We start from the raw sequence: 10,327 nt of genomic DNA on the forward strand, positions 1-10,327 counted from the left end.
TGCTAGGATAAAGCCAGACCAACCTGTTCTCGCTCCCAACTCGTAAAATACGGATGCTTGGGCAGTGGCTCTTAGCATCAGATACAGCGCAAAATGCACCCATCAGCGTACATATGGAACGCAGAGCAGCAGCGCAACCGCGGCGCTGTAAGATAACGTAGTATTCAGAGCGACAACGGTAGGGAGTAGTATGAAAGACCGAGGTTGGGGTGGTGGATGGGTCAAACAATACAGAACTTTTCACCCAGGAGACTGGGGTCCATGTCCCGATCTTTTACCACGTGTCACTGAAATTTTATTTTACATTTTATAACCCCACCCACGATCTTTTCCTGTCCCGTCGTTGTGCCGCAAAAATTGACGTCAAGAGTCCCGACGCTAACAAAAGCCAAAGGACGCACTTTTGCCGTGAATAACAAACGCCAAAGGCACATGACCAAGCGTCTGTATGCTACACAATGGGAGAGTGAGAATGTGTTGAGCCAGACGTGTGCTGCGGAGATGGGTCTGGCAATGCGAGACAGAGCACTCGCAATGTATCTGTGGTTAAAATTAGGTTGTCAGTCGTTTAATCTGTTTATTTGTCACATGAAATCATAAGGTACAATTCCAGTGAAATGTAATGCTAGTACTTTGAATCGATATCAATACCTCTGTAGTTTAACAATAACAAGGTATACAATTGCTGTAATGATATAAACAAATATCAGATGATTACCCAATTATTATATGATTACTTAGAAACGTGTTGCCTCATTTTCTCTCTCGGTTCTGTATTTAAAAATCAGACTTCCAATTACCTTGGAAGTTATAAAATGTAAAGCCGCATTCTGATAGCGGTGCTCTATAGCCGTGCTCTGCCAGTAGAGCCGTATATTAGCATATATACTACTATAATGATGGACTGCTTCACCCAGCACTCGAAAAACATGAGATGAGCAGGGGAGAGAAAGACCTTCAGACAGACTGGATCCCTCTGTTTATCAAGCATCAACAACAGAAACCGTTGCCTGAGAGCGTGTCCCAGGGGGCCTTGTCTTTGGTTTTGAATAGTGATTATGGTGTTATATGATTATTCAGTTACTTAATGGCACAAACGCTGCACTCAAGCTTGTATCTTATAAGAGTGATTGAGGATTCCCTTTAATCAGAATACACCACTATTGATTTTCAAGTGATGGATTTAATTGGTCTGTTAAAATATTGCTTTCATGGACACGTTTTTCACCATTTTACACATTGCATCATGCATGCGCTGACACACTGAGTCAAGCAGTTCAGAGATGCGAGAATATTTGTAATTAAGAGAAAGCTGTCAACTTTATATGCTCACACACCAGCACTCGAATTCCTGCAGTCAGCACCCAGCCAAAGGTGGAAGATGAGCAGGGGTAGAGAAAGACCTTCAGACTGACTTTATCCCTCTTTGTCCTTTATGTGTAGAGAATCCCCAAGTATCAACAACAAAAAACTGTTGCCTGAGAGCATGTCCCAGGGGTCTGATTAGCTCCATGGACCCCCGGCCCTGTCACAGGGATGGCTCTCTAAGGCTGGAGCCCATTGCTCGAGGGCAATGGCTCTTTGTGTTGTGCCAAGTGTGTTCTTGTTCCATTACCACACAAAACACACCCATAGACACCCGTGCACATATAATACGTGTCTCTGCTTCTTGTGCACATGCATCTCGGACCTTGAAGCTGACGTGCATCTAGATACTCGTTTATACTTAAAGAGGAAAAGGGTACGCTATCTCCTCAAGGTCTGAACGGACCGATTTGAGAGGCAAACACTGTGCAAGAAAGCATACAATATTTTTGATTTGATTAATTTTATTCAGTAGGAGGTTGACAAAAAGCAAGCTGCTTCTGGCATTCCTCAGATGTGAGAAGATATATGGAAGATATATGGAAACATGCCAGCTTTGTTTTCAGTATTTATGTTGATCATTTAACAATGGTCAACACATATACTGTAAGCAGTATATCAGATGCCCGGAAGTAAAAGTCCTATTCACTTTTCCCATAGACTGTGTTAACATGACTCACAGTTGAAGCACTTTGATGGACATGAAACTCTGCTGCATGAATCAGAATGACAAAAGCTTTTGAAATGCATAGAAAATGTCTGATTCTTTTATTAAAACAAAAAGGAAAAAAAGTCAAAGGTTCAAACCTTTTTAGGGTAAAAGTTAACCACGACTTCCAAAGTGCATTTAGGTAATTATCCAATCGCAGAGCTTGAAGTTCTTTTGAAATACACAGCTCACTGTGTGTGGAAGCTAAAGATTACAATGTTGGGAAAACTGAAAATACAATCAGCAACTTAAGAACTCGCTGTTTGAAAAACATATTAAAGGATGGTCATTACAAAAACCTGAGTGGATGTTGTCATTATCCAGCAGAGTCCTGTGTATCTATGTTAAGTAACATTGAATATATTGTTTAAAAAGGAATAAATAGTGGGGAAAAGTAATCTGGAACCAGTGACTCATTCCACTTTGCAACTTTATAAATGTACCAGAATCACCAGAACGTACAACAAAATTAAAATAATGATTCCTGTTGAATAATGTATTTTTTTTTTTTGCTGGTAGCATCTTTCTTCCTGTCTGGACACCTCAACACCTGTGTTTTCACCTTTTGTTGGTAGTAACGGTGAATAAGTGATTCTTTTGTTCAGTCATGAATGTTGTATAATCTCCATTAGTGTAACAAGACTGAGCCAGTTTGGACTCGCTGCTTATTTACCACACAAGAAAGGGAGAAAAAAAAAGAAAAAAACGCTTTACAATAAATACCTCCCACACAATGCCTCTGAGTAATTTTCTATCTATTATTTTGTTCGACTCCTTTTTGTCTGAAGGCCGGCAAAACACCGCAGAGAGAAGCAAGGACATGTTGGTTAAATGTTTCTATCATGTCTTCCACATAATGGCCTTGTGTATAAAAAAACTTTTTTTTTTTTTTTTTTTTTTCCCCCTCTTAAAAAATTTTTTCCCCCCCTTTTTTTTTTTCCCCTTTTTTAAAAAAAATTTTTTTTTTTTTTCTTTTTTTCTTCTTTTTTTTATAACGCCCCCCCCCCCCTTCCCCCCCCCCCCCCCCCCCCCTGCCGCGCTTTAACGATATCAAATGTAATGTTTTTTTTTTTTTTTTTTTTTTTTTTAAAAAAAAATTTTTTTTTTTTTTTTTTTTTTTTTTTTTTTATAAAAAAAAAAAAAAATTTTTTTTTTTTTTTTTTTTTTAAAAATTTTATAAAAAAAAAAAAAAAAAAAAAATTTTTTTTTTTTTTTTTTTTTAAATAGCTAAAAGGATACAGCACTGTTTGCTATTTGCTTCTGCCTGTTGGGGTTTTGGGTCTTACAGGATTGCAAATAGATCCATTCCAAACCTGACCAAGCCAGTGCCAGTATGGGCTAGATTTGTAGGGCCCCCCCCCCTGTAAATTTGCCACTGAATGCTAATGCATGCATGCAACATGAGATCAGAAAAGGAATTTTACTGTCCTTGTCGCTCACTATGTTTACATGCACATAATATTCCAGTTTTTGCCCTTACCCGGAAAAAGACGATATTCCGACTAAGCTGTTGACATGGCTAATGAAAGTGAATATTCCACTAATTTTCAACGTTTACATGTAGCCCTGCAAAATGCTTTTTTTTTTTATCAACAGATATCAACAGGTTTTTGGATATGCGCACAGGTTTTTGGATATGCGCACACATTGCTACGTACGATCTTTTCAAGAAGCTAGTCGAAGGAACGAAAGAGGGACACTGTACGTGTTCGCACGGTCCAACAAGTCCGCCACCGCTGGTAAACTTTGAAAAAATCTTATTTTGCACAGCTGCATGTAAACGGGAATATTCACTTTCATTAGCCATGTAAACAGCCGGAACATCATCTTTTTGTGCATGTTAACGAAGTCACTGTTGCGTGTTTTTGCTGAAATTAGTGCTTTTAGAAGTACACCTTAGTGCAACTTATCCTCAACAAGCAGTGCTCCACAGCAAATGACAAACATGCCCCTCCTTGACCCTCATCAAATACAAACTCTTCACAATACCTACACTCTGGTCTATGCAACTGTATTCTCTTTTAAGCCAGCAAGGCCAAACAGCACAGCCATTGTGATCTTAAGAGGCAGTAAGCAGTTCTTATCAGTAACCGTGCTATGGAGTGATGGGCTTGTAATACTGTGTAGGATGCAGTATTGTGGAGATGGATGAGTAAAATCCACATTTTAAGAGTGGTTGTATTTACAGGCACAGACATATTCTAGTTATGGTTTGCACATGTAAACATCATGAAGATTGAGGCATCCACAATGGATGCCTGAGAAGGTTGTGTGGAATTCTCTGGCCAACATAGCTTGCACTTATATAGAAAAAACAAAAGCAAGAACATCATCACTGACAAAAGGCAGAGGAATCTGCGATGGCTGAATCATGTGCTTAGAATGGAGACAGATCCCATTCTAAAAGAAAACCTTTAAGACCAAAAGTGACCTGGGGGTCTCATTTATAAAACTGTGGGTAGGATCCTTACTAAAATGGTATGTACGCCCAAAAGCCAAAAATGGCGTACACCCAAAATTTTTTGGGTGTACGCGGGTTTATAAAACCGTGCATACGCACATATGTAAGCAATGTTCACTTTATAAATCACAGATTACCCAAGTGTGCATACGTGAATCAGCCTCTCATCCTGCCCTGTACACGCCCATTTTTAACCATAAATAGTCAATGCAACGCACCTCATGAATGCTGATCAGTATGTTAATGACCCTGGCAGTTGTTACGCCAAATCATGACGACTGGCAGGGAGCAAAAAACTTCTCAGGCGCTGGGAAATTGCTGCAAGTTGAATAATAATTCCGGCCTGTTCTCGCACAGTGTAAGGAAACCTTATTTATATACCATCCAAAACAGAAGACATTACTGCACTCGGGGATATCTTCGATATACCAGACCTATATGATAAGATTTAACAGAACTATATATTAAATCCAAACAAGCCACAGCTTTAGGGAATTTAAATCGGCATATTAGCTAGTCATTGTGATGGTCCCTGAAGTCTTTTTCTCTCCTAATTCTTCCATTGGCGTAGTCCTTCTGCATGGCCAGAAGTGCCATCAAGCAGCATTACGCACAGGGGTCATCGCAGCATTTATGTTTACAACAATTTGTGATTGTTAACACCTTGCCAAAATCACAGCATCAACTAGTGGTATCCTCCACGCCGAGATACAATTTGAAGACGAAAGTGTAATAGGCACACTTTTCTTCATGCAGGTTTTGTCAGTATTAAAGTTCGGACCGATAACGAGGACAGGGTAACGGTTGCGCGAGAGCTTAATGGCTGTATTTTCAGACTTTGACATTTGATGATATATGCAGAGTATTAAAGACAGTTGTTTACACTGTGTTTTGCTGTTATCTAATGCTAGGGTATTTGATGCTATCCTGTATTCCATGCAGTCGGAAAATCTCTTCCCACGCTCCGTAGTGGACTAGTTGTTTATTATTTAAGATTAGAGTTGGATTTTACAAGGTGTTTATGGAACAATTATCACTCCGTACAAACGCAAATAACACTGCTGGATTTAAAACATTTCGTGAGGCATCAATACTTGAAAATATTATGGGTAATCCTTATTCCCACATTTACTTTCAGCAGTCTGACTTCAGTTCACCACCTCATCATCTGCGTCGCTAATTCTCTCCAAAATGTGCGTACGCATGGGTCAGAGTTTGTATGGAGGACCGCACATTCTCCTGTCTAAGTTTGTTTTTTATAAATCACAACCATTGCGTGGGAAGTGGCGCACGCACATCCACGTTTATAAATGTCAGGCACAGAACTGTGACTGACGAGATTAAGGAGTGAGGCTCAACATGTCGAAAAGGATAGGGAACAATGGAGGGAGCTCATTGTGGCCATGATGTTCCACAGTGAAACAAAAAGGAAACAGAATATACTCCGAAATAAAACAATATTGCTGCATGTAAAGACATCTGCCATGTGTGTAGGTGCGTCATCAATTCAAGTAACACAGTCAGTAAAACAAAAAAATATTATGGTTGATGTAAGGATGGTCCACATATGGTGGCCCTGAGAGGCCACTGCACAACTTAAGAAAACACGCAAATACATCACAACACACAACAAAAAGACAACAAGAAAAAAACTGATTCGACAGTCTAGCTAGCTGTCTCGATTTCCCCTGCAGAGACCTGAGGAGCAGTTAACCATAGTCCTAAAAAATCGACCAAAATGCCAACACTAAGAAAGCAGAAGTTGACGGACATCTGGCCGAAAATGAGCGACATCTGGCAAAATTTCTGGCGCCACATTAACAATCCCAGAAATTAAGCGTCGTCGATATAGACTATGTGCCCACTGACACCCTCTGTGTTACTCAGTTCATTGCAAAAAAGCTCAGTAGCTCAGTTAGTAGAAGAGGTGTTTTATAGGCTCATGGTTGTGGGTTAAAATCCCATCTGATAATTTTTCTTATGTCAGCCCTCTGAGGACTTTTTATAAAGGTGTCTCTTATTCTGAAAAGCCGGTCTTCAATGGGCCTAACAAACTGAACCAGGATCAGTCGGTTTCATAAAAACCGAAAGAACTGATCAGAGCCTGAATTCATCCAAATGTCTCAGAGGAATTTGGCAAAAGTTCTCCGAGTGATGGAGGTCATACAGATGTTTAAGAATGGTTGATGGCATTGAACTTATTTAAAAGTATCTTGGACAACAAGCAGAATAATAATACAATTTATTTATAAACGCAACTTTGAGTTGAAGCCCTGAATTTGATTGAAAAATGAAAGTTGGGATTGTTACCCCTTAAACAACAAATTGGATTTAAAGTTTTTTTGATGGTTTAAAAAATAATTTAAATGGAGATTAATTAATGCACCAATGATATAGTGTAAAAGGAAGCCACCACATTTTACAAGAGACATCACTGTACTCTTAGAGTTATCCAAGTTTATATAATTTAGGAACTAATTATCATATTTCAGGCATGTAAAAAGGATAATGTGGAGAGCTGTTGGTTGTTTGTCAGCGTGTAAATGATTAATCAGATTAAGACTAAACTAAAGCATTTAGTTTGACTGTACTGTATTTAATACCACATGCATACTTGAATGCAACTGTATTCAGTTTGCACATTAACAAAAGTATATGCAACTGTATCTTTCCATGTGTTTAAGTGAATTCAGCCTCAACAGGAACATAATCTGCCCGGGTGACATATTTGGGGTGTTGTATATCCATACGCGGGGCATATATTCACATTTATGGTGTCACACATGGTGGTGGCTCTGCGCCTCCTACACAAGAACATGATTTACCTCTCAGGAAGCTGTTGTTGACTCTCCTTTCCATTACATGACTGTCATTAAGCCCTGGTGGGAGGTGCACTGCTTTTATAAGAGATGAAAAGACCTGATTTTTATTGACCACCTCCCTACCACATCTGCTGCTGCTGCTAATGCATACCTACTAATGCAGCTCTCTTTCACAACTACACTGGAGGTGGTCAGCCCTCGCCTCGGATCAGGAAATTACCACCGCTTAAAAAAGATTTTTAACGAGAACCTAGAGGAGAAATCATACGTACTTGTCAACACATTCTCACTCTCCCATTGCATAAAATATGGACATTTGGTCATGTGCCTTTGGCATTTGTTATTCACACTTAAAGTCTCCTTTAGCGTCGGGACTTTTGCCGTCCTATGGCGTTTGTTATTAATGCTAAAAGTGTGCCCTTTGGCGTCGGGACTTTCGACGCTAATGCTGCGTTCATGCCACCTCGGAATAACAGGCACCGCCCCCCTGGTTACGTTGTTTTTTCAACTGGCAGCGTTCACATGGTCGGGATGCGTGTTCTTCTTCTTCTGTTATATTGGCGTTTGGCATAACAACTTTTTGCATGACTGCCACCAACGGTTGGCCGTAACCTAGAGCATCAGGTGTGTGAAAACATGGAGGCCACAATAACAAAATATTTTCTGCTGTTTTGTTATGCGAGCATCCAAACAGCACATCGCTAGGTGTTTTGTTTGTGTTAACTGGAGGACAACGAACGGGAAAAGACACGGATAATGTGTTGTTTTTTTATACATAGGTTATGTCTGTGTATGTTTCTTGGCAGAGGCATTTGTCCACAATAAACAGTTTATTGTCATTGAAATATATTCAGTGAACCAAAGTCACCTACATCAAACGTCAGTTGTCAACAACACGTCACCAACTGGGGAACTCGGTCATCACCATGCGTTCATGGACATCAGAAAAACGTTTTTCCGAGTGAAAACGTCACCATTCACGTAACGTCCTGTGGGAATCAGAGGTGGGAAACTCGGGCTGGATTTTGATAACCGAGTTCCCCAGTTGGTGACGCGTTGTTGACAACTGACGTTTGATGTAGGCGACTTTGGTTCACTGAACATATTTTAATGACAATAAACTGTTTATTGTGGACAAATGCCTCTGCCAAGAAACATACACAGACATAATATGTTTCAAATTAGGCCTATTCATAAATAGGCATATGTATAAAAAAAAAACATTATCCGTGTCTTTTCCCGTTCGTTGTCCTCCAGATAACACAAACAAAACACCTAGCGATGTGCTGTTTGGATGCTCGCATAACAAAACAGCAGAAAATCTTTTGTTATTGTGGCCTCCATGTTTTCACACACCTGATGCTCTAGGCTACGGCCAACCGTTGGTGGCAGTCATGCAAAAAGTTGTTATGCCAAACGCCAATATAACAGAAGAAGAAGAACGCGCATCCCGACCATGTGAACGCTGCCAGTCGGAAAAACAACGTAACCAGGGGGGCGGTGCCTGTTATTCCGAGGTGGCATGAACGCAGCATCAAAATCCAGCCCGAGTTTCACACCTCTGATTCCCACAGGACGTTACGTGAATGGTGACGTTTTCACTCGGAAAAACGTTTTTCCGATGTCCATGAACGCACGGTAATACATCCATGGTTGGAACGTATACTGACTGACATGCGACACAAGAATGGGACAGTTAGGTTTAGGAAAAGATCATGGGTGGGGTTATAAAATGTTTTTCTGTGACACGAACTCCGGTCTCCTGGGCGAAAGCACTGTGTTGTTTGACCCATCCTCCACCCCAACCAACCAATGTACACGGCTTTTCGGTCTTTGATACTACTCGCTACTGTTGTCTCTCTTAATTGTACGTCATCTTACAGCACTGCTGCTCTTCCTAGTGTGTTCCATACATACGCTGAAGGGTGCTTTTTGCGTCGTATCTGACAGCCACGGCCCAAGCGTCCGTATTTTACGAGTTGGGAGTGAGAACGGGTTGTACTGTATAATTTTAGACTTGCATGTTGGTAACATGGTGTGTCTTGATAGGTATTGTACAGTAGCTGTTGTCTATGTTATTAGCAGTTAAGCTGCAACTGTGTCCTCTGGCTTTTATACATAAAAAAATTTATTATGTCTTGTATTCACAGACATAAAGAGACACATCCTCAGGGCAACCATGCGCTATATGAGTGATTTGTTCAATAAATATCACTATGCTTTTGTCAACTCTCTTCCATTATTGATTACAGTGACTGACATCAATAGCGAGCATTATACTATTGAACTAGATGTGAAAAATATGCCCAATACATTGATTTTCTTTCTTGTCTTATGTAATAGAATTAACCGTTTTTTGGCTATCCACATCATTGTGACCTCTAAACAACAAAGAAAAATGGTGAATTGAAAAGTGAAGCCAAATATGGCTTAGTATCAGCACACACATTTTGGCAGTATATTGAATAAGCATTGCAAGATTGCTGAGCCCTGGGAATGTTGGACTGGGGGGTTGGCGGTTCAAAACTTCAGATTAGCTGAAAGGGAGGGTGGATGAGTAACTGTATCATCTCTGAACTTGTACATTTCAAGTGATGCACTCAAAGGTACCTAGAGGAGTGTTCAATATACATTTGTATTCAATATTACTCACAAATGCACTGTGTATCCTTAAGCCCTAAAGAACATGTGGAATGCATTTCCTACCTCATGAAAAGCTTTGCAAAGCAGCTGTCTTTTTCTCTTCCTCGAATATTGACTATTGCCTTTACAGCACTTTACCACCAGCAGTTACCACTCTCTTTAGTCTGCAAAGAAATGTGTATAACATCTCCTTCTTGCTCAGACACATACAGTAGTACAGTATGAGTCCATGCCAGTTCTACTGCCAAACAAGAATATATATTTAAATATCTATATATATATACAGTACAGGCCAAAAGTTTGGACACACCTTCTCATTCAATGCGT

The sequence above is a fragment of the Perca fluviatilis genome, chromosome 17, assembly GCF_010015445.1.
Source record: "Perca fluviatilis chromosome 17, GENO_Pfluv_1.0, whole genome shotgun sequence".
Classification (NCBI taxonomy): domain Eukaryota; kingdom Metazoa; phylum Chordata; class Actinopteri; order Perciformes; family Percidae; genus Perca; species Perca fluviatilis.